Source organism: Epinephelus fuscoguttatus, linkage group LG7, assembly GCF_011397635.1.
Source record: "Epinephelus fuscoguttatus linkage group LG7, E.fuscoguttatus.final_Chr_v1".
Lineage (NCBI taxonomy): Eukaryota > Metazoa > Chordata > Actinopteri > Perciformes > Serranidae > Epinephelus > Epinephelus fuscoguttatus.
Window position 1 is genome coordinate 17,083,406 of NC_064758.1, and position 24,913 is coordinate 17,108,318.

The following is a 24,913-nucleotide window of genomic DNA, read 5'->3' on the forward strand; positions in this document are numbered from 1 at the left end:
CTGAAAAAGGAAAAAAAAGGCCTGACCAAGCAAAATAAGCACGCGGCACACTTTGCATAACATGAGAAGTTTGCGGTGAAAGAAATTACATGTACTGTGCAGTGTGTTGGCTTGTTTTTATGTGTTCAAAATTCACAATTTTTCTTTCAAATGCTCTGGCCAGGCTTTGGTAAACCACAGGCAATGTTCTTTCAATATCCTAATACACTGTTAGTCAAGCCCAGGATAGGGTTATACGAGGTTGCATGCAACACACACCACTGGTCACTGGAAACTCCAGATTGGTCATGTATGTGACAGTGAGAGCTGCTGACGCACAGACACACACTCATTTTATTGCAGAATAAGATTTGCAAGAGCAGAGTTGCAACTTGTGTGTCATAATATCTTCTGAAAACAGGAATGGAAATTTTAAAATGACGATCAGCGGTCTTCCGACAATTATTTATCAAGTGAAGTTGCGTGAAACGGGGAATTAAAAAATCATCCTCTGCATCAAATTCAGTGGGCACTGACGAACGACTGAACGGCTGAAATTCATCACAATAGAGTGAGGTTTTGGCCGGAGCAGAAGTAGGGCCAAATGAAGAAAAACATCTATTAAAGTGATTTAAATATGATAAATGAGAAAGAACAGATGCCAAAGGGGAAAGTGAGGATAAGGAACAGAGAGGCAAACAGCAAACAGCGGGACAGAAAGCAGAACAGAGAGAGAACATATCAGAGGGGAGAATCCCACTAATGATCAACAGATGCATGAGACATCACACAGCACTCAGTTCAGTTTTATACTGAGAACAGTCAGACACACACACAAGGGAAACTTATTTAACAAGTTATTACTTCCCTTTGCTACTGAGTACTGCAGCCTCTCAAGTTACAAAGAAATTTTCATTCATTCATTCATTCATTCATCTTCTAACCGCTTCATCCTCTTGAGGGTCGCGGGGGGGCTGGAGCCTATCCCAGCTGACATCGGGCAAGAGGCAGGGTACACCCTGGACAGGTCGCCAGACTATCGCAGGGCTGACACATAGAGACAAACAACCATTCACGCTCACATTCACACCTGTGGACACTTTAGAATTACCAATTAACCTAGTCCCCAATCTGCATGTCTTTGGACTGTGGGAGGAAGCCGGAGTGCCCGGAGAGAACCCACGCTGACATGGGGAGAACATGCAAACTCCGCACAGAAGGGCTCCCACGCCCGGGATCGAACCAGTAACCCTCTTGCTGTGAGGCGAGAGTACTAACCACCACACCACCGTGCCGCCCCAAAGAAATTTATTATTATTTTTTTTTTTTATCTAGGTTCAAGCATCACCCATTTTACTGATAGGCTCCAGCAGCATGTGTGTTATCATACCGGCTTTGAAGTGCAGTGTAAGATTATTTCAATGATTTAAAATAAGTTAATTATTTATATAAGTACAACGGTTTGTATGATATCTGAAAAATCTAATGAATTAGCGCCCACAAGTGGCATTGTCATGTTACCTACTTAAAGGGGAACTCCACTTAAATTAGGAATTCCAGTATATTATTTCTATGATCTATGAAAATTCAATCAGTATCTATGAACATGTGCTACTCTCTCTCAAAGCCAGTGGTAAGTCTCAGACTTGTGATGTCATAGGGTATAAAGTCTGGAGTTGCTCCATAAACAATGAATGGGAGACTGATTTTGTGGACCCACAGAATGTTTGTTTTCTTTTTTATAGCCAGACAAGCTTTATTCTGCTGTAGTGTTCACAGGCCTGAAACAGAATATGAACCCATATACTAAGAACAATCCCCTGGGTGCTCTCCGTGTCATCTAGAACATCTTATCAAACGTGTGCTCAGTCCACAAGATTGTGGAAATGAAGGACTTAGAGCGACTTTGTTTAAAACTTTTAACGCAGTCAAAATCAGGGAGAAAGACATCAGTCTTTAGTTAAGCAAAGTGTCTAAAGGCTGACTTGTGAGTCTAGGTGGTGAGGTACCTTGAAATAACTTAAAGTTCACTTGGTTTCACACTGGACACAAACACCGGTGTCCTCAAGGAAAGTCCTTTTGTACTTAGTAGGTATGAACAGTACATGAGAACAGACTGGTTGGAGGCGTCAGTGGCTGCACTGGTTACCCTCTTTTGTTGTCAAGGCATATACTGTACAAGCATTGCTTAATGCTTCTTTAATTCAATATTGATAATAGAACAAGTGACTACTTGCACATATACTATATGTGAAGGTGTTGCTTATAGTGACAAATCACTGCAGTTTTCTCAGCTCTATAGAAGATTATGGCCTTTTTTCAGATTATTGTTTTGGAATTCTGGAACCACAACTTTTCTGTTTTTATTCAACGTCACTGGTTTTATCAGCGTTGTTTTCAGGTGCAGCAGGCAGCTCTTTTATTTCAGCTAAAAAGACTTGAATATACACCATTTCACCAAACAGATGACAGACAAAGTTAGCAACTAGCAATTGAACATAGTGGAGTATGAGCAGCTAAAGAGCCAGACATTTACCCCAGTAGGTGGTGGAGACCAAAAACAGAGCTAAAAGAGAGTGAATATTGATCTTACATTAATCAGGTGACCAAAAACAATACTCCAAATGAATGTTTATATTTATGCCCTGCATCTGCTAGATTTGTACATACACAGCTGTTTGGTAACAAGTTCAGCATGTCAACTTAAGAGTTAATATTGGCTCCAGAGAGGTGACCTGAGTACTGTATTTGGATTCAAAGCAGTGCATGTTTCCCGACATTACTCTTTCTTCAATAACATCCCAAAGGCAAACACACACATTCCTCTTCACACGCTATGTTTAACCAAAACCAGAGTCTCGACCTACAATAATGTTAACTTTGTGTGGACCAGCTTTTCTCGTCTGATGAGGGATGAGTCCCCAGAACTTGATTAATCAAGTTCACACGAACATACATACTCATATAGTTCAAATGTCCCTTTTTGACAGAATCCAGCAAATAACGTTGACCTTAACCTAATCTAATGTCCTCAAACATCTGAAACTTGTCCTCATAACGATAGATGTGCAAGTGCCAATACACGCAAATCTTCTTTTCCACGTCATCTTCTTTATCTCTCATGTTTTTTCAGTCAAATTGTTTGACTCGTTTTGAAGGAGATATATAATGTGATTCAGCCCACATGGCAGTTCACATTTAAGTAACAACACATGTGGAGAAGCACTATACTGTTGTCTTTTTTTATTGGAGAGGGGTGTGCTGTGGTAGCAGGAGGGAGGCTGCATTTAATGTGTTCGGGAGTAGTCACGTTAGCCAAGCTGGCTGCCGCGTCTTGGCGTGAATGGTCTTGTGGTTTCATTTACACAGAGAGAGGGACCATGCGCCTGCTAATCTGCTGTATGAGGCATATCAGAGCTGCTGGAAGGCTCCTTGATTAATCACAGTCTGTGGTTGAAACCAGGTGTCTCATCTGAGGCAGCGATGCCTATGCATCTTTGTGTTGCTGCACAAATTGGGGGGAAATTTGGAGAGAAAGAGAATTAGATTTGAAGAGAAACAACTATTTAAAGGGTTTTCATTGGAACTTCTTTTAAAGGGAGAAAAAAATTCAATAAAAACTGTTGACAAGTGGCTCTGTGGATTATCCAGTGTTAAAGAGACACTGATTCTGGGAAGAGATGTTGCCACAGAATTTTCATGTCATTATTCAAAGCAGTCAGCACAAGATTTCCTTTAGGTTTGGTATTTGATACTTTTTTCTGACCCCAGCGTACTCAAAGTGTGGCACTTAATCAAAGATAGATCTAATGATTTTTGGGAACAGTTTTACTGCAGCTGCTGGTTGATGAAAAACCTCTGTGCAAGTTCAGAGGGCCGGTACATATGATACAAGTTCCACACGTTTACACTGTAGAGAGCAAACCAAGGTGCAAACTTAAGTCTAATTAATCTTTTTAAAGAGCTAAAAGCAAAGGGAAAGCAGCATGTGTTTGTGTGTGTGACTTGGCTGATGTTTATAGAGCTTTAGCTTGATCCATCCTGTCATGGACAGTGAGTGGGTGCGCACTGACTTCCAGGTTCAGTATGTCCTGTCCCATTGTGGATGTACTGTCCTTGTTGATCAGTACTGGCTTGTGATCATTGTTTTAAAGTGCTCCTCTGTTTCTGATTGTCATCTTCCCTCTGGAAAACAACATGTTTTTAATTTATTTGATTTCCTTTTCCTTTATCATATACATTCATGTTACAGTCCAATATATTGCCTCGTGATCTGGATAACTGCTGCTATTGTACGATACAATGGGAGATGTTTTTATGAGGCATACATCATGTGTAAAAATGACCCAATCCACTTGGTGAAAGACTCAAGAGAAGTGGAAATATTCAAAACAAGATAATTCGGTGGTTTAAGCAGGATTTGTCGTTGCCATCATGTCATGTTTGTGGAAAATAATGAAACAATAGAGTTGTTTTCCATTTCATTGCCTCACAGAATAGATGACAATAATGATTATAAATGTTTTTGTTGGACCACTGCTTCTTCATATTCGGGCTGACAGCTCCAAGTCGTGTCGTGTATATTCCGCTTTTTCGCATTTGTGAAAACAGTCCCATTGTTAGGTGTCATTACATTTTTAATATAATGCATATCCTGTGGAAACATGATGTTAGTGATGGGCATTGATAATGAGGTATTTAACTCAGGCAAAGCTCTTAGTTATTAAGAGAAAGACAGGATTGGATTATTTCAAAATTTGTAATGACTTGATTGGATAGATTATTTTGGTTTCCTACATTTGCAAAAGCCAGTCTGGAAACATGGACCATTATAAAGCAGCAGCTTACAATGTAAAAAGCACTAAATTGCAATGCACAAGTTGAAGGCGCCAATGTGATTGCATTTAAGCGGAACTGAACCTTGTAAGATTTTATATGACGGATAAATGATTGACTGGTTGATGTCACTAATAGAAATCCACTGCTTTTCACAAATTCCATGTCTATTTCATGGGATCTAACCAAATACTAATGCAGATAGCATCATGCTTTCCTTTTGTCATCTGTAGACAGTGGTCTACAGTGATATTGATCACTCAAATTAAGATATGAGCAATCAGATAAAGGTTGCGTGCATGTCTCAGGATGTGATTGTGTAGCCCATGTAAATGAAGTCTAAAACTTGGCTGTTCTTTCTTGTTCAAACTGACTTAAACACATCTCATATGTAAAGATAATGACTATTAGCTACATTCAAAGTCTGTCTTTTTCCCAGTTTCCTTCTGACTCTAATCTCTCCTTCATCCTTCCCTCTTTACCTTTCTCCCTTCCTCCCTCCAGCTTTTCATGCTGCTCTGAGTTTGAACAGCTTTGTTTTTTCCCCTTGACACGTTGGCTCCAAGAAGAGGGGAGGAGTGGAAGGAGGGAAGGAAAGTAGGGGTGGAAGAAGAAGAAGAAGAAGAAGAGCTGAGCCAAAACATTGGGAAATGACAGTTTGTTTGGTCAGGGCAGCCTATTACTTAGAACACTCTAATCTTCCTCCATTTGGCTGACTACCTGTAACCTCAAACAGGATGGGAGCTTTGGAGGCAGAGGCTGTGGTGTAGGAATGAGTTCATTATATTTGTGGACTAACTTGTATATTTGACCCAATTTAGCACCATAAATAGAATAAACTACCAGGTTCTGCTTGAAATAGGCTCAGCACAATATTTCCATAAGTTTTAGTCTTAAAATAGGTGACACACTGCACCAATAGTGCAGCATTCAGAGGTTGACTTTTTCATTATCAGGAGAAGCCAAAGCTTACAGATTTATGTAGGAGCACCAAAACATATTTCATCATTTTATAATGAAACTCCGGAATGCTGCGTAACGCCTCAATAATGCCTCCTGTCTGCCAGCTGTGACATCTTGAGCTGATGTGCTTGTCTAAAGCAGAACAGGTTTTTCTATCTTTAGCTAAGGTTGGCGTCAGATGAAAATGAAAGTTGATGCATATTTCTTCAGGAAAATATAAATTCCAGATTTCATTTTAATGCGTTTGGACAATTTTTAGTGCTTCTGCCTATGTTTGTTCTCTGTGATTTCGGGGCCACGTTAATGACAGCTGTTGCCTCTATGATAACGAGGTGATTTCCCAATGTTTCCCTGGCAACCCCAAATCACACCCTGTGTCATCTACTGTTGAAATGTGTGTATACGTGTGTGTGTGTGTGTGTGTGTGTGTGTGTGTGTGTGTGTGCAAAACTGGCTGACAGACTCCTTTTTGCCCTGCTTTGTGTCTGGAATGAATATGAGCTCAAGTGTTCTTCAATAGCGTTGCCATTCAGCTGAGTGCTGTTGTTAAAGGCCTTTGTTCTCCAATCAGGATTTGTGCAAGGTCTTTAAACTTTAGAGGCATTAAAATCCTAAACATGATAAACTTGGGGGCCAATTTCACTACGATTTGCAGTAATCTTGCTATTGTTTCTGTGAGAAGTAGGTCTTTGCTCCAAAAATGCGACATTGCAGTTTTTTCTGTGCAGCGAACATAATGTAGTAGAATGTAACAGAAAAGTTTCAAAGGTACTTTACTCACTTTACCAGGAAGTCCTGGGTACATACATTTAAACAAACAATAAAACAAGGCCCATTTAATAATTTTCCTGAAACTAAGTCAAAAAAACTACCTATGAACCAATTTTAGATGCTGCACAAAGACTCCTGCTTTGGATTGATTTTTTCTGTCGAGTTTGGCATTTTAACATGGGGGTCTTTCGTCGGGAATGACTCACTTTTGGAGCCAGCCTCAAGTGGTCATTTGAGGAACTGCAGTTTTTGACACTAACATATTCGCTTTTTTTTTTTTAAACATCAAAGGTTGCCATTTGACATTGCAGAAAGAATGGATACTGAATGATAATTTGATACCTTAGCATGGTCACCTGATAATGCGTATATTACCTCATGAAATAAAGTTAATTGAAACTGCCAGAAGTCTGTGTCCACCAAACACAATTGTATGAGCTTGCAGGTTGGAAGGCATTGAGGGATCACATGAGCATCTGCACAATTATACATGGATCTAATATGGATAGTGCCAAGATGAAAGATGGCCCATCCCTCATGGAGGTAGCACATGTCTCTCTGCATGTCCTCCCGTGACAACTACAAAGTTCACAGTGATAAGACCTGCAGTCCAGAGCGAAGTGGAGATTTGAAATTGGAGCAGCATTGCAGAGTGAAAGACAAAGTCAAAGAAGATGGTGGAAGGACTGTGTGTGGGCTCTGTGATTTTTCATATCCTGTTCTTTCCTGCCCTCCCCTCATCATCTAATCATTTTAAGTTTTTATGTTTATGAGATTTCCTGTTGCATGCCTTTATCATCCTCCCTGGTTTTGCTTCCACGTTTGGCTATAAGAAATAACCTATCAGGTGCCTTATGGGTGGTCCCAGAGGGAAATCAACCTGACAGTGTCTATGACTTGTTCCAGCCAGAGATACATAAGGAGATGAACCCCCAAATCCAATAGTCTCACAACTCCCACATATCTATAGAAGCATCTCACTTTCCACTCACCCACCCCCCTTTTTATTCCTCCCCTCTAACTGTCTTCAATTACTGGTTGTTGGTGGGGATTTCTGGCCCGCCAGACACAGACGGCACTCAGTACACCTGAGAGATATGTGCATATGTGTGTGGGTGTGTGGGGGGAGTTAAGTGTTTGTGTGGGAGCAGCTGTTTTGACAGCCTAAATTTAAAAGTGAAATCACAATTATGGCAAAGCTGAAAGTACTTCAACCACTTGTGTAATCTGCTGCAGCAGTTGTGATCACAGGCTGTGTGTTTTATGGAGGGGTGTGAGTGTGTGTGTGTGTGTGTGTGTGTGTGTGTGTGTGTGTGGTGGAGAGAAGTTAGCAGCTGCATTTTTTGCATTCCTTACTTTGGGAAAGTGATTGTTGGTGAAGGTTGACATCGTCTGTGAATGTTTACTTAAAGGTTTTGCTGATAGCGTGTTGTGTACAAGGAATCCAAAACAGGCATAGTAATTTCTTCTCACCACTCTGATAAATCTCAAATGTTTTGAAAATATTTTGTAAGACCATAAAGTTGAATTGTGAAATTTAGCAAAAGTTTGTCAAGCCTGTTCCCATCTGTTAATGCCAAATGTACTAGCTAGAGGCTGTGGTTGGAGATTGAATTTAGGAGGAATTCAATAAATATAGAGCAGCTCATCAGCTTATCTCATTACTTATTAGACAATACTGTCTATTATAAATTTGGTCAGCCAGACTATCAGCTATCTTTATCCTTTTTGACCAAAGCAAGGACTCGGGAAGAGGTTATCTGACCCCTCTCTGTCAGGCCACTAGGATGTTTGCTTTGAGGCCAGTTCTCATGGTGGCCAAACAGTGGCATTACAACTTCGGAGTCCCTCATGTGATGCCCTACTGCCTAAAAAAGACTTCTGGAAACAGTTCATGAGCACCACAGTCCCCACGAAATGACTCCTTTCGCTATCAGAACTTGATCCATTTGGTCCAATAATATTTGGAAAGTCTAGAACAGCCACACAGTTAAATCTTTTTTTTTTTTTCCCATTTAAGTTAGCAAAGCGCTAAACCAGAAGTAGCTGGCTCAGCTGGTGGAAGGCTCTAGTGTGCTTGATCTCTTGGCCACACACTGGCAGGCAACAGTGCTGATCATCTGGGTAATGTCATACGCGGCAGTTAAATTTTTTTGACCTCATGCGCCACTGAGCAACTTTCATACTTTGAAATGTCCCCCACCTCCAACGCTGTGTCCACTTGTCTTTTCACATCTATGGTCTCTGCTTCCAGCTTGGTTTTTAGGGTCTGACACTGATCGGTTAGAGCCTGATAGGCCTAACGGATGTATGTGTAAAGCAGAATAATAAACGTGCTGAATATATGGCTAGATAAAGATTCACATTTTTTTCCCGACTGGTAGCAAAAATAAGAGCTTCATTAAAATAGCTCCTGTACCACCTCCTTGTTTTCATTGACCTTCATTCAACAATTTCTGCCTCCAGATTAACTTAGCCTCTGGGAAATGTGATGTACACTGCATCCACAAATTTCTGCTACAGTGACACTTTGCATCGCAGGTTTTAGTTTTTAAGATTAGCTGAAAAGCCAAAAAGAATAACCCACTATGCTTACACTGCAGCAGGTTGTGTCAGACAATGTGTTCGTGTGCATGGTACATATTGCGACAAGTAGCATCACCTGTGTGTGTCACAACCACTAATGTTCTCATGAAATCTGCTCATTGCTGAGCTTGTCTCGGATTTCCCCCGAGGGTGTATGTGCACGCTTGCACACTAATAACTGCATAATCTAGTGTCTCAACAACTCCTTGGGAAGTGTGTGCTTCTACGTGTGTGTGTGTGTGTGTGTGTGTGTGTGTGTGTGTGTGTGTGTGTGTGTGTGTGTGTGTGCGCGCGCTTGCGTGCTTGTTATTAATCCACGATGGTGCTGAGAGCAGCCTGTCTGGTTGGATCAGTGCCCATCAGGATCAGCAATCATTTCATTGGGTCTGCTCTCTGCTATCACGTCTAAGGCCTTAATGAGGCAGCACAGCAGCACTGCAGTGTGTGTGTGTGTGTGTGTGTGTGTGTGTGTGTGTGTGTGTGTGCCATTACTTACACCCTGTGCCTTATCTGCCTGCTTTTCAGCAAAAAAAAAATGGCTTCCAAATCCAAACGCTTTAATGACAGTTTGGATTTTGAGATTTTGTCTTTAAAATCTTGAGAATAAGAAAATATCCATCAGTTCATATTAGACATTTCAGATTTTTAACCCACTGCACTCACTCCCTGTATCCAGTGCATCATTAGTCTCATTTGAGAAAATGTGGAGTCAGAACAAGACATCGTAGTAGATACATAACTCCCAAATGTCAACATGTTAAACACTGAAAATGGGTGCTGAAATGAGCGTTCACTGACTTTGTCTGCTTAATCCATGAGAATTTACACTTTTTTTAACAGAGAAGATCTGTATCCTACTACTTAGTTCAAAGATGAAGATCATTTAAGAATATGTAAGACACTGATTGGATGTCAGAGGGGAAATACTGGAGGTTATACAGTCATATTTTAGGGTGATATATTGGCCTGACATAGCCAGCTTTAGTGGCAACACTAGCAACTACGTAACCACAAGCTAGTCAATATAAATGTATTTTTGGGTGATGCTTCATGCGCAACATAAGCTCAAAATATTAAAAGTATACCATACAGGGTTTTTATAAAAAACAATGTACAGACTCATAAAAAAGTAATCCATCTCAATCATCACTTATGACCCACAAGAATTGTGTGGCGGTGTATTTATCTGCAGATACTCTGCCCTCTGCCTATATTCTCATTTTCTACTTGTTTTGCTGTGTTCAGGATGTTTCACCTGAGTTCGAACCAGGTAGTAATGACCAGGTGCCAAACTGGAAGCAGTAGCCATCCAAGAGAAAGCTACAAAAATCACGGACACAGCACCAAAAACAAAAAACCCCCAAAAACCCCAAAGCAAATATAGCAAGGTGAAATGCCAAGCCAAATTTTTAGCATGTCTACAACCAGCATATTTTCATATCTAACTGAGTATTTTATATTTTATTAATTTCAACCAAACCAGATCCAAGATGGTGTTTGTAAGTTTTATTGTAATTCTGTCGACTTTGAAGAGTGACTAAAGCCTGTTTTACTATGATAAAATGATGATGATGATAAAATTTAAATTGGGTCTGAACAGCATCCCTACAGAGATGGATCATTTTGTTAGACACCTGGAATAATAATCAAAGTCATACAGTGAAAAAAAACAGGCACTTTGAGCGCACATAAACTGACAGTGTACAAATGTCCTGAGTGGTTACACTTCAGCCTGTTCTGTGGCTGCTGGATGCGTCACACTTGCTCAGTGCTGGACCAATCCAGACTGACAAAAGCCAAAGTTACCCTTTAAGGCAACAAGTTCAAACCATCTGCATAAATAAAAACAAGAACAAGATTGAGTGGTGCACAGGGACTAGTGTGTGTGTGGGCCTTTTAAAAGTGAAAATTTGAGTGTGCTGTCTGTGCGGGCTGAAGTTAAAGCCTCCGTCTTGCAGTAGGTGAATTCCCCGGTTTTTGTCTTTCATCTGTCCTCACTGTGATCTGTCCTGAATCCTCTCAGAAACAGCAGCAGTGTGACAGCCCAGGTTTGATTAAAGTGAAGCTCAGAATTACAGGGCCCTTGTTGTACCTCAGGCTTGAAACTCATGCCTGCATAACTCTAACTCATGTCCATATTTGATAAAAGTATTATTGGAAAAAAAAAGTCTGACTATGCCAGTATACTTATACATAAAAACAAAGTAAAAGAACAGTGAAATATGGAGAATTTGGCATACTTTAGTTGCTTGTAGGGTTTTTTTCTACACTGAGTATATCCAGGCCTTCATTATCTAGTGATCAGCCAGCTAGATATAATAGTGGTGGGAACTAGTACCACAATGTGCATTCCACTGAGAAACACACTCGCTTGTTGCAAGTGTGTGTGTGTGTGTGTGTGTGTGTGTGTGTGTGTGTGTGTGTGTGTGTGGATGTATGTGTGTGTGAAAGAAATAAAGCCGTGGTCATGCAGGTGCTGTAATCCACTCAGTGACCTTCAGAACCTGCTCTGAGGTGTGTATGTGTGTGTGAAAATGTGTCACTGAAGCTTATGCTTGAAGGTGGTCTCATCTACCCGGTGACCCTCAGAGCCAGATGGTGTGTGACAGCGTGCCTGTGAGAGTGTGTGAGAGTGTGTGTCCCACCTCTGAGCCTCCTGGCACCACAGTCAGTCCCCCTCCCGAACCCACCTCCACATACTGCCCTCCTGACATGCCAAACCACCACCAGCCCCCACTCCTCTTCATCCTCCATTCTTTTAGTTGGGTGTGATCACATCAAAGTAAAACAGGGGGGATTACAGGTTTCTGTGCCTCTAGGGTTCCCAAGCAAGACCCATCCTCTTTCTCTCTTTGTCTAACTGTAACACATTCTCTCTCTTTTTGGTTCCTGACACTCTCTATAGGGGCCCCTATAATCCCTGTGGTGTCAGTAGGTCAGGGCGCCATGTCATGGAGGACACGTCAGGACGCATATAGTATACCTCCAAGTGGATGGCTAGCTAGCTGAGCTTGAATAGAGTGACTATCCAAGACTAGAAGACCAGTTGATGTTAAAACTATCTAGTCTTTCTTTCTCTTTTCTTCCTGCCTATTTAAGTTGTGTTCCTTCCTTCGGTTTGATTGATCTATCCGTGCAGACACAGCACCACCTGATTGATACTTCACCGAAATGGCTTTTTGTTGTACTCCATTTAAAGTCAACTCCTGACCCACCACTGAAGATCTAATCTCTAAAAACAGATGCTGACAGCAATGAGACAAGATTTTGGTATCAGAGGCGGTCTGGTTTCGTAGTATTGAGCAATCATGTTTGCACGACAGATAAACAATCCATTGAGAGATGAAGAAAGCATTTGTCGAAATGCAACCTTGGAAGCTATCTGCTATCATCTGATGGCTGTTTAGCTTTATATGAGCTTTTCTTTTAAATGTATCTGCATTCATACACAGATATCTGTATATATAGAGATTTATCCAAAATGACTAGCACACAGAAAAGGAAGTCTTGGCCTGGATATCTGCTGGCGAAGCCGGTTATCCCGAAATATTGGCCATTGTCTACCCGGGCTTTATCATTGTCAGACTGATAGCCAGTGTGTTCAGAGATTTATGTGAATGCTATTAATAGACCAATTCACTTCACAAACACACTGCATGTGGTCACAGCTGGCCACATGGGCTCCATAGTTGCAATGATGATAATGATCCACTTAGTGCTGGTATTTATTTTATGTTGGGTCGGTGTGTAACACCCACAGCGCTCTCAAATCACACAGAGAAAGAGAAAAGTTCTTGGTCATCTCTGTGGTATTTCATGCTGCTAATTTTACAGGCATGGCATCCAGGCCCTGGATATTCCTGCATCTGTTGAGCAAATGTTAATAATGCAACACTTGTAAGGTTGGCAGGTGTCACGCTACCACAATGTCATACTGCTTTCACTGCTGTGGTTGGCCTGCTGTGAGTACATGCTGTTTGAATCCATTGTTCCTCCCTTGTTTTTTAAGAGTCTGCATCTGTTCTGCAGGATTCCTCATTGAGGTGGAGCAACTTTGTTATCGGCATCTGTAGGTTTATCTCAGTTGTCTCGCTATATCAAAAGAGATGTTAAAAAGAGCACACATATACAGCAGGTCAAAAGGATGTAAACATAACGAAACAGGATGGAAGCATATCTCTAACAAAGACAGTTTGGCCCCAGAAGAGGAACATCAGCTGCGGGATGCCAAAAAAGTGCTATATGTTGCCTACCTAATGGTTTCCTCAACAACTTCCTCAGGTGTGGTAGTGACAGTACACAGAGCACATTCAAAGTCTTCAAAAACCATGTCATATCCCAAAATTCATTGCATGCCAGCTTCTTCACTGTTTGAGGCTAATGGCACGGGCTGACACAGTGGTGAATTCCATGTAACTCCGATTCACTTTGCTCATCCTTCATCCAATAACATCCACACATTTGCCAGCCAGATCCTCTGAAGGAGTTGTGCACTCCTACGCCAGAGAGAAGGAAGCTGGAGGCTGGTGGACGCCACAGTCACATACCAGAACACATCTTGAGATGTTGAAATGAGTAATATTTTGCTCTGAGATTTCCTTCCAACAATAACACTCTGCTCCTGCGGCTCTGTTAATAGGTGCAGTTTTTAAAGTCAATATAGTGTCATTAACTTCAATGAAGCGTGTCCTCCTAACACTGAGGTACTTGTATTTTCCTTTAATTCCAGGTGTTTTGTTTAAGGTTGCCTTCAAAAGTGATTCATCGCTTCATTAATATTAGTATTGTATGCCCACACAGTTGGAATACCTTATTCTTAATACCCGATAAACCTATTCTGGGTCTGGCTCCTACTGTTAGAACAAAGCTCCAAGTCTGATGATGTATTTCTGTTTCATAGCAGAAGTTGAAGGTAGCTGAGCTTCATTGTGCAGCCACGCTAAGGTTAGTGTTGCTGTAGCTTCTGAGATTATAACAGTTTTCCTGGAAAAATGTTTGTATATCCTTTGGAATATGTAAGCACTATAGAAGCATGTTAATGCAATGGGATAAATGTTTCTGCAGGACTGATGTAATCCAGCATAAGAATGTGTGTCTTTAGTGGTGCATGACGTTGTGCATTATACATACTGAACCTTACATAACACACATGGTTAAGTTAATCATCTTATGAGACTAACGGTCTTTGGTACTAGTTACGTCATATGTAGGAAAAAGGAACAATTTGGACTAATGCAGTATGCATTGAGCTTGGCTAATGTCTAGAACTGGCTCAGGTTTTAGATTTGTCAATGTTCCCTATTAATTAAATGAACAATTATTTAATCACATTCAGGGTGAGATGTCTAGAGTTATTAGTGTTTTGGGATTTTTTTCTTTTTCTGTCTCAATATAACTGAATGGATGCCCTTTATGAACTGGTTCAGGCATCCAGAAAAACTAAATGACTTCATCATATATATTCTGGAAGAACTTAAATAAGTCTTAAATAAGTACAATAATAAGCATTGTCATGTGAGAATTCCTGCTTGTCTGATTACACAACATGAAACACGTGACAAAAACAGTCACTTTATGAAAGCAATGACAATTTGAATCAACCCAACGCAATGTTATTTAACATTTGGGTTCGGCATTCTGTATGGGCAACACTATATATTACTACATGTATTTAGTTAATATAAAACTGATATGTATGGCTCAAGCTAATCTGCAGGGTCAAGCCAAAGTCCAAACCTTAATTTCCATGTCAACAAAAAATTCTTGATGCAAAGCTGTTCAACATAGCTGAAATTACTTTACTAATTTTATTGTACAACTGCTGTGTGTGAAGATGACTTGTGCTGGAGCATATAAGATTATTATTAGATTTCAGCTCGTTTCTGTTCTATGTATATATTTGGAATTACCTTAATTGACTAGGGACCACAGGGGGTGACTCCAACGTGGGAGACACCACCCTGACTGTGGTCCCACCACAATCCAAAGATCATTTCGGTTCATTGACTTGCAATAAAACAAAGATTCACTAAGACGCTATTAGGAAACTGAGCCCTCATCAGTTTCAAAAGCACAAAGGCTTTTGGCTGAGACAAAAGCCTTTGTCAGGATCACAGCGCTCACTCTGCAGTCTGCAGAGACATCAGACTGGTTTATGACAGACAGGTCAGCAGGGGGGGGCGGGCAGTGGGGCTGAAAACATACTGCACAAGCACACACACACAAACACGTAATTGTGCCAGAGCCCACGTGCATGAAAGTGTTTCAAGCACTGAAGGCAAGTGGGCATTGTGTGTAGAAACGCAGGCGACTGTGGAGACAACACACACTCACACACAAACACTGCAGTGAAACCCCTAATGTGAGACCCATGACCTCTTTGTATGGGGACCCTTCAGAGGTGAGACTGAGTTTGTGTGTGTGTGTGTGTGTGTGTGTGTCAGGGTTGCCAGGCACAGCACTACACCTGCCATTGGAATGAAGTCTAAAGGAGTTGGGCAAAAGGCAAAAAGATGGGCACACAAACACACATCACAGTGTGAATCTAATGGTGAAAAAATCACTGTACACCAGTTGGGCTTAAAATTTAAACTCACTGTCGTATGCTTGCTTGGGCTACAGTACAGCTATATAGATTTTTTTCTCCAAATTAGGTATATATTACTAAATTGCATTAATAATTTTGTTGCATTAGAAACGTCCCTGCCTGGATTTTGTTCAGAGACAACATTTCTTTGAGTCAATAAAATGCTACATTTATGTACCACGCTGGATTTGCAGTGGTCAGAGTGGAATGTGGACATATAAAATGCAGGAGTGTGATACCAGAATCCAAGTTCCACGTCCAGATTCCTGTCTGTGGTTAGTTTTAGGCAACAAAAGCACTTTCATTAGGGTAATAATAAAAAAGAATGCTGTCGTCAATGCATGTGAAGTCACTATGTTATGTATTGGAAGACATTTTGGTGGAAAACAAACTAATTACGTCAGTGAACATTTTGCTCATACATTCAGTATCAATGGATCCTCATACAGAGGTTCCTCTGATATCCTACAAACATACACACACAATTGTCCATATGATGACCTGCAAATCAGTGCATGGATGACATTAAGTACTTAACATAAAGTTCTGTACGTAACATAGAGTTACAAGGGTCAGGTTTAGATAAGTAAAAGCTACTTTGGTTAGCGTTAGGAAAAGAAACATGGTGTAGACATACCCTAAAATGACTCAAAGTTCACTCAAAGTTCGCATGGTTCCAAACAGCAGTGTCCTGGGGAAAGTCATGGGGGGCAAAGTCCCGTACTTTGGGACCCATTCACCACCCCAACGTACCTCCTTACGGTGACGACTTTCTTCTTTACCCCCTCAGTGCATTGGTCATGTGATCGCAGTGCCCCTGTTTGTGTGGGCTATACCTGAATTACTGGCTCATGATTACATGCGCTAAGTATGAACTTTGGTTTCACAGAAAAATGTACCAACAGTGGGTACATTAATTCTCATGTCAATAGAAAACATAATTCACTTGGCATTACATTCCCTTCAAATGTATGTGCTGTTTCAGATTTGTTGTATAGAAAAGTGATTTCTAGGAGACAGGGCTGTATTTTGTCTATTCACTCATATCACTTCATGTTACACTCCACCCAGTCTGGGTTTTAGGAGCATACTGAGCACATCAGTGGACAGGAGTGATTATGCTGCAGGAGTTGTTTGATCAGTTGAATGGAAGCTTTTATACTTTTTACCCCTCGTGAAAATTTGTCATCAAAGGGATACATTGTAGCTGAGTGTATTGAAGCTAAAAGCAAATGTTATCTGAAAAAGCAGCAACACTTTTACAGCCACCCTAACACGTCTACAGGGGTAAGTGTCTAATATATAATCAAAATCTTTTGGCTAAAATATCACTTGAAATTATAGGAAATCTTAGAAGTAAAAGTGTTAAGATCTGCCATCTGGCACTTTGGTATTAAACGTGAGAAGGCACACTTTTGATGTCTTTACATCATTTTAAAACTTTTCCCAGTCCTCGTAACATAAAATAAAATAAGAGCTAATTTACTACACACATAATACATGTTAGAGAATACTTGGCCTGAAGTCATGGCTGGATGACAGACCAAAGCCATCCTCAACATAACCCCTCCCCATTTTGAAAACGAATGTTAGAGCGCATAGCAACTATATCATTTCATTCACCCCCGTGTATCAGTAGCAGTTGGCTATGTTCAACAAGCTCTCCTAGCTCTGTTAGTCTAATGATCACATGAATAAACAACTCCGTCAAATGCTTCAATCATATAAACACAAGCGAAATAGCTGTTACCAACCAGTCATTTAGCCCAAATCGGCTACCTGGCCTGCTGGCAGTTGCTGCTCACTACTGTGGGTGTGTGCTTTGTGCCAACGTTAGCTGCTGTTAGCTGCTGAACGATAGGCTGTCTCTGTCGCACAGCAGCTCCTCCTTCGTCTCAGAGATTGGATGTGCTTTGTGCTTATGTTAGCTGCAATTGAGAGTCGGATGCTTCGCAGCAGATTGTTCTTTAGTTCAGCTCCTTCAGCAGACGGGTCCATGTCATTGGTCCGACATCCCATTGGTCCGACATCCCATTAGTCCGACAGTCCGCGGTGCTGACCGGCTCTGGGTCAGCTGGGAAAGGCTTGAGGCAGAGCAGGCTCACGGCTTATGTGTTTGTCACTTTCTTTTTCATTTTAACCCACACCATGATCTTTTCCTGACCCTAACTAAGTGGTTTTTGTGCCTGAACCTAACCAGACCTTAACCACAGGGCATCATGTTGATTTCGGAACGGACTTCGGAACAATGAGTTTAATATGGTCGGAACAACGGAACAATGGGCTGTCGGACCAATGGGCAGTTCCCCAGCAGACAACCCCCAAGCTCTTTTAGCAGATGATACTGCTTATTTTTTCATGACTTTGAAATGTAATTTTATGTACTTGACTTTTTAAAAAAAATCTTAGGTAAGTGACACGTTTCTTCAGTGTGACAAACTCATTACACATTTATTTTTGAAACTTCATATCACTTTAACTTTTGTCCCTCCTGTCTGCGCTCGTCATAGATTCATGTGTGCAGATGTTGCTGTCATGAATAGTTGACCCATACTTCAACTTTGATGTGTGCAGAGGATGATGTAAACCCTCATATGTTATAAATGTATGCCAATTACCCCCTGACTGCATTTACAGTAGCTTATCAGACTTCATGCTGTCCACACCAGCATACCGTCACTCTTGTGTCTAGAAATCTTTTTCTAAATGTTTGTGTTTACAGTGATCTTTATCCAAACTGCTCTGTCATTGAAATACAGCAATACACTGTATATCAAAGCTGTTTCTTTGAGGCAAGTCATGGGTCTGTCAGAGTAAAGTTCAAATCAAGCCTCAAGTTAAGTCACGCCTCACAGCAGTTTTACCCGAGTTTAATTTTTATGACTTAAGACCTTGATCTACGTGCTGTGCAGCAACAGTGATTTTGGTTCATCCCAGTCACGCTGTGCAGGATGGGTCAAATTAAACTGTGGTGGTAATCTGCAATATCAGTTTTGAGGCATGTCACATGGTGCAAGTAATGCCCAATTACTCATGGCATGATGATGTAAATTTAAAATGTACAAGCAGAGACATTACATTAGTCACATGTCCATTCAAATGTAAAAGTCTGACTACATCTCTACATCCGTGGGTGCACGTATTCTAATCCAATGCCATTAAACCACTGCAGAGGAAGTGGGCACAACTGATTAAACAAGTGTCAGTCACAGAGGAAAACAGTGTAGCAAATGTATTGGAAATATGGCATTTTTGTTGTTTCATGTAGCAACTTGAGGAAGGTTACAGTCTCCTCATCACTCCACACATATCTGACATTTTCATCAGCCACCATTTTCATCCCTTCAGCATGTGACTTAACTTTCAGTGGAAAGTTAAGTCACACACTTCATGTACTTAATGATTTATTTGCCGAGTCATTTTTGATGGCGGGCGGCACGGTGCTGTGGTGGTTAGCACTCTCGCCTCACAGCAAGAGGGTTGCTGGTTCGATCCCGGGTGTGGGAGTCCTTCTGTGCGGAGTTTGCATGTTCTCCCCGTGTCAGCGTGGGTTCTCTCCGGGCACTCTGGCTTCCTCCCACAGTCCAAAGACATGCAGATTGGGGACTAGGTTAATTGGTAACTCTAAATTGTCCGTAGGTGTGAATGTGAGTGTGAATGGTTGTTTGTCTCTATGTGTCAGCCCTGGCGACCTGTCCAGGGTGTACCCTGCCTCTTGCCCGATGTCAGCTGGGATAGGCTCCAGCCCCCCCCACGACCCTCAAGAGGACGAAGCGGTTAGAAGAAGATTTTTGATGGCAAGTTAATTTTTGCAACAAATTTTCCACATCAGACAAGCATAACTTTTTGGCTTTCTTTTCAATTCTTCTTAAAAAATGTGTGTGCAAATTGGAAATGTGCATGGTACCAATCCCACTGTGAGAATTTGGCTCTAAATTTTTAACACTGAATTGCAAGGCAGACATTCTTTAATTGATAAAGCTCTAAATCGGCAAACAGTATCTCAAAGTGGGATCTAGGACCATTGATGGATTACTGAACGGGCCAACTGGGCACAGGCTGAGGGGCCCAAAGTGTCAAGGGCTCCTTTGGCTTTCACCTGCAAAACATCACTGAAATTCACATATACTGACCTGAAAGAGCGTCAAAATGACGAATGAATATGAATGAATATGGTTGGTGCCCAGGGGCCCATTGTCCCATAATCCACCCATGTCTAGCACCAGTGTTCTGGATTAACAACCAAAGATTACAAAATGTTTCTCTTACGATTGTCAACCTTTAGCCCAAACTCAAACAGTGAATAGAGTCCTTTGAGAGTGACCTGAGTCAGAGTCACAAGTCTGCATCGTGGAGGAGAGTCTCTGCTGCTGTGCTGAGGTTCATAGTCTCACTTGACATTAAACAAAGTCACTGATCACACTGATGTACCAAAAGAAGAAAACGTGTTGTCCGGGTACCAGTGCAAATATACAGTAGCACACACATGCATACACACACACACACGTTGAGCACAACACAGTGCATGTCCCTGCCCCTTTCCACTCCCTTCCTCTCACCTCCCAACTTCCCCTCCTCTCTTCAACCCCTCCCTCCCTCTTTCTCCCTCCCTCTCTTTCTCTCTCCCCTCTTGAATTAAGTCCATTATTCCTGCCCGCTCTCCCTCTGAGCACTTCTACTCCGCTCAGCTCCTGTGAAAACTGTGTGTGTGTGAGCGAGCGAGCGTGTGTGTGTCTGTGTGTGTGTGTGTGTGTGTGTGTTTGTGTGTGAAGTCCTCACGTGTGTGTGTTAAGAAGAGTTTTATGTGTGTGCATAGGGGTTGTGTGTTTTTCTAAGTGGAGCTGGAGTGCAGCCGTTCATCAGTGGAGCTGACTGCAGACAGGGGAATACTCAGATCTCACTGCGCTGCTTTTTAACTCACACACCAGCTGTTTTTTTTTGGACTTCTTTTAAGACTCACTGGACTTTTCGCACTAAAGTGGGACTCTGCCGCTGCTCTCTTTCTGCCCTCCAGGCACCATTGTCATCACTGGAATTTTGAGGGTTTTTACCCACTGCTTTCCTGAAAATTATTTTAGCCTCATATAACTTGAACATTCCTGAATAGAATTTTATATAATTTCTACTTCACTCAAACTTTTTTATTCACCCTCACAGTTTTGGGACTTTTTAATTTTAATATTCGCCTACACTTTAATGTGCATTCTCATTGAATTCAGACATGCTCAAACCTGAGAATGGGTGCTGTGCATGCACTTAACAAGAGCTCAGTGAGTGTGTGTAGGTGTGTATACAGCACTCTCTATACAGTGAGTGTATAATCAAGAGGGTTCGTCTCATATGGGCATGTTTGTTTCCTTTTTCATTGCAATGGAAAGACTATGATAGATCAAACAGGAAAAAGCAGCGCAGTAACTATGGAAATGGTCAGTGCTGTCAGAGGCATGTTGGGCTCAGGTGGACACTGATCCCGTCTCGGAATGTTCTGAACTCTTTTGGAATTTGGTTCCCCTGGAAACGGATGGACAGGTGAGTCCGTTTTAAGTGTGGCTCAGTCAGGAGCATTTAGGGTCACTGCTCACATCCCTGACATGTTTTCATATTCATTTCAAGTCATAATTAAGATAATGATGTGGCACAAAAAGATTTATTGATTTTTCTGACAATACTATACTATAATCAATTCGGTGATATACACTCAAATTACACACTCTGTGTTTTCCAGAAGCATACAATCACAAATTATCTTGAGCACTGTCATGATGAAATGACTACTGTTCATGTTTTACTCAGCCTGCTGTGTTTGTGACCTGATCTTGTGCAGCAGGGCTATTCCTCAGCTATTACAGTCCCAATTATCTTTATACAAGTCATGCTGATGACATGTGGGCTTCTTCTTCAGAGAACTGCTTTGAAATCTGCTCTGTAGTTTCATTTAGGAGAGCAGAGTGAGTTGTCTTCCCTCAGAGGGCTGTTTGGAGCAGCTCCAGTCAGGAGACCAGAGGCAGCACTGTAAGGTCCTGACTTACTGCTGCTTCTGGGTTTAACACGGCCAAATGGCCGGCTCCCAGCTACCAGCAGGCTGCCCTCGCCTTGATGGCTCCTTCATTGTCTCTTTTTTTCAGAGCTTGTTACACCAAAAGAGAGGTTTAAGCCTTCTTGTGACCACAGCCAGGCAGTTCTCCAGCAGCCTTGTAATGTATCAGGCTGTGCAGGCTTAACCGATAAAATATTAAAAAGATATCAATAATCATGAGTGTTACAGCTCAGGCTTGGCAAGGTGCACAACTTTTGTATTCTGGACACCAGCCAAGCAGGTTTAGTTGACTCCATCTTTTCCCATTCAAACTTTGACTAGTGAGAATAATTTAGCCAAACTGAACAAATAATAGCCACGGGTTCACAGGCTGGGAAACCTTCCATTAATGATGCTGGGCCAGATGGCTCGGTACCAGCAACCAGCAGAGCGCTGTAGCCTCCCTGGCTCCTTCATTCACTCCGTGTCTTTCAGAACAACTAAGCTTTCTAGACCCAGATCGTCTCGCGTTCTCTTTCTTACTTTGTTTCTTCAGTTTAAATCCCATAAAGACTCGTAGTCACTTTTGGCTTATGGCTGCTTTACTTAAGCGGTTGTGTGTGAAACTTCCATTTACTCCAGGAACTAGCTTTGTCCCAGAACTCTCCACTGAACATAAGACTGTACGTCTCAGCCACAGTGCACAATACACTTTTTCTGAACCTTCATGTGACTGAGATTTTACTTTTTGTGTGCTACAAATCGCTGTTCTAATATCAACTTAACTTTCACCTTCATTTTTAGCTTTGACTTTCAAAATGAATAACATTTATGGATCACTTATGTTGTTACACAGAACAGTATTATCCTGTACTTTCCTTTAAGTTTGCAAGGCTGTCATTATATTATTTCCCTAGCTTTCATAGGAAATGAGGCACTGCTCAGCTCTCAGCAAAAAGCAAACTTATCTCATGGCTCAAACCAAAAGGTTGTCACAGTCATTGTAAAAGTCAGACTTTATATGCTTGTAACATTCTGCCTCTGCTCCCTCTTGAAATTATTTGCAAAATTCTGCAGTGTGTTTGACGTGCAGCCACGCCACCCTGCACCACCTGTGCTTCCTCACTTGCTTATCTCTGCACATTTAAGGCTTTCTGCTTTCATGGTCTTTTTTCTGAGATTGAAGCAATCAACCCACAAGCTAAGCAGAGTTTTATCTGGGCTGCATCAAAAACACCACATTCACAGCCACCAGAAGAAAATGTTGGCTTTCTATATTTCTGCAAACCATGAATACATTACATTTGCACGTTTCATTTGTATCATATCAACGTTCCTAAAGTGATGTAGTTTATAAGCTGACTTTGTCAACTGCCTGTGGATGGGATTGGTTTAGGGGGCGTGTGACCTACACAAAAGGCCTGCCAGACCAAACAACAAAACTGGTTGTGTTTTAGCGGCCCGTTGCTGTTTTCCGCTGGAGATAGTGCCACAAAAAGCGGCTGTATTTTACTGTAACATCGCTGCATTTCCTGCTGGGATAGTACCATGAACAGTGGTTATCTTTTTACCGAGATATTGCAGTTTCAGGTGGGACTATGCACCCCAAACTGAGTATTTTAGGCCAAAACATCTTTTCCTAACCATAACCAAGTGGTTTTTGTGCCTAAACCTAGCCCACAGCGTTGTGGGAATGTTTCACCCTAACCACTACATAATAACATACAAATGTAACATATCCGTGGTGGCAACATATTTCTCCGGAGAATGGGTTGCCCGCCAAGGTGGGATAGCGAGTTTGGAGGACCATCTTTCTACATGCTGCTGCACTTGTACTTCTCTGCAGTACTCGTGAGGACACTGAGTCATATTCAGTCCCTGGATGCTTTCCCAAACCTTAACCATCACAGTCACATAATGAACACCAACCCTTTTCTTAGTTATTATTTCCAACCTCAACCCTTAGAACCAAGTCTTAACACTAAGATAAATGGTTAACCTTGTGTGGATCAAATCAAAAATTGTCCCCAGATGGAAGGATAGTCTCGGCAATATGATGAATACACAACATGCACGCACACGCCGTTATTCCATACTCCTCGCATATCAGAGTCCAATGCATTTCAGATGTGTTTTATTAGAATCAAAATGACACAGTTCTGTAAGAATGTCATAACTTAACTCTTTATGTGGTGTTAAAACACACTTTTCACTATTTTAGGGCACGTTATTGCTTTCAGTGTAGTAATTAGTTAAAGTCACCCTGACCAGCTCCCCTCTGACTCACCCTTTTCACACAAACATCATGCAAAACAATCAAGACACCCTTACGAACCAGATCAGTCCCTGAGGTAAATTGGATTTCTGTGTTCTTACATCAAATACTCCACAAATTGCTTAATTTCCCACCTTCTCTCCCTCCCCGTCCCCCATTAGACTAACGGGTGCAAAAGCCACCAGTAACCTGCTGTTTCAGTCATTTTGCTCTGTAAAGCTGAGAGCCCTCCCTCCCCCTCCTCACCCTCTTCACCTCATTCTTCCTCTTCCTTCCTCCATCCATCCCTCCTTCCTTTCATTTCTCCATCACAGGGAGGCTTAGACTTGTTGGTCCGAGGCCAGGGAAACTCTTTTCTCCCTGCAGGCGAAACAATTGGCTCCTTTCTCTCGGTCACCTCTCGCTGCGCTCATTTTCTCCTCCATCCCTCCCTCCATCCTATTTTTTTTCCCCCATGGGATGGGGCTGAAGTGGTATAATGTATGTATATTGCTCTGTCCCTTCTCCTTACGGTCTCAACCTCTTGCTTCTCCCTTCTCTTACTCTCCTGCTATCCATCTCTCTTTCCCTTCCTCACCCTTATCTTACAGTACTTCCTTCCCTCCTCTCCTCTACCCACCTTTTCTTACTGCACTATCCACAGTCCATCTTCGAATTTTCACCCCATCTTAAAGTTTTCGCTCTCCGTCTCCATCTCCACTACCCTTAATACCTACTTCTCTCCCTTCTTCTGTTTCTCACTATCTCATATTAACTGCCTTTGTTTCAACCTTTTCCTCCCTAGGAGAAAATAGGAAGTGCCCTTCTTATTTTCTCCTTGACCTCTAATCATGCATCCTTTCTATCTTTCCCTCATCCTAATAGCTTTATTCTTTATGGTCCTCTCATCCCCATCCTTTTC

The 24,913-nt window shown here is 41.6% G+C and overlaps 1 protein-coding gene across 2 annotated transcripts in view; it reads left to right on the forward strand.

Annotated features, from left to right (window-relative positions):
* sema3b (sema domain, immunoglobulin domain (Ig), short basic domain, secreted, (semaphorin) 3B) overlaps positions 1-24,913 on the forward strand; it is a 98,386-nt gene that overhangs the window by 36,205 nt on the left and 37,268 nt on the right. The window contains exon 1 of one of the 2 annotated variants that reach the window (XM_049580902.1): positions 20,385-21,250. The exons of the other annotated variant lie outside the window; for it this stretch is intronic. The gene's annotated coding sequence lies outside the window, so the exon portion shown is untranslated. Of the gene's footprint in view, positions 1-20,384; positions 21,251-24,913 lie in introns of those variants that run through there. 2 annotated transcript variants of the gene reach the window in all.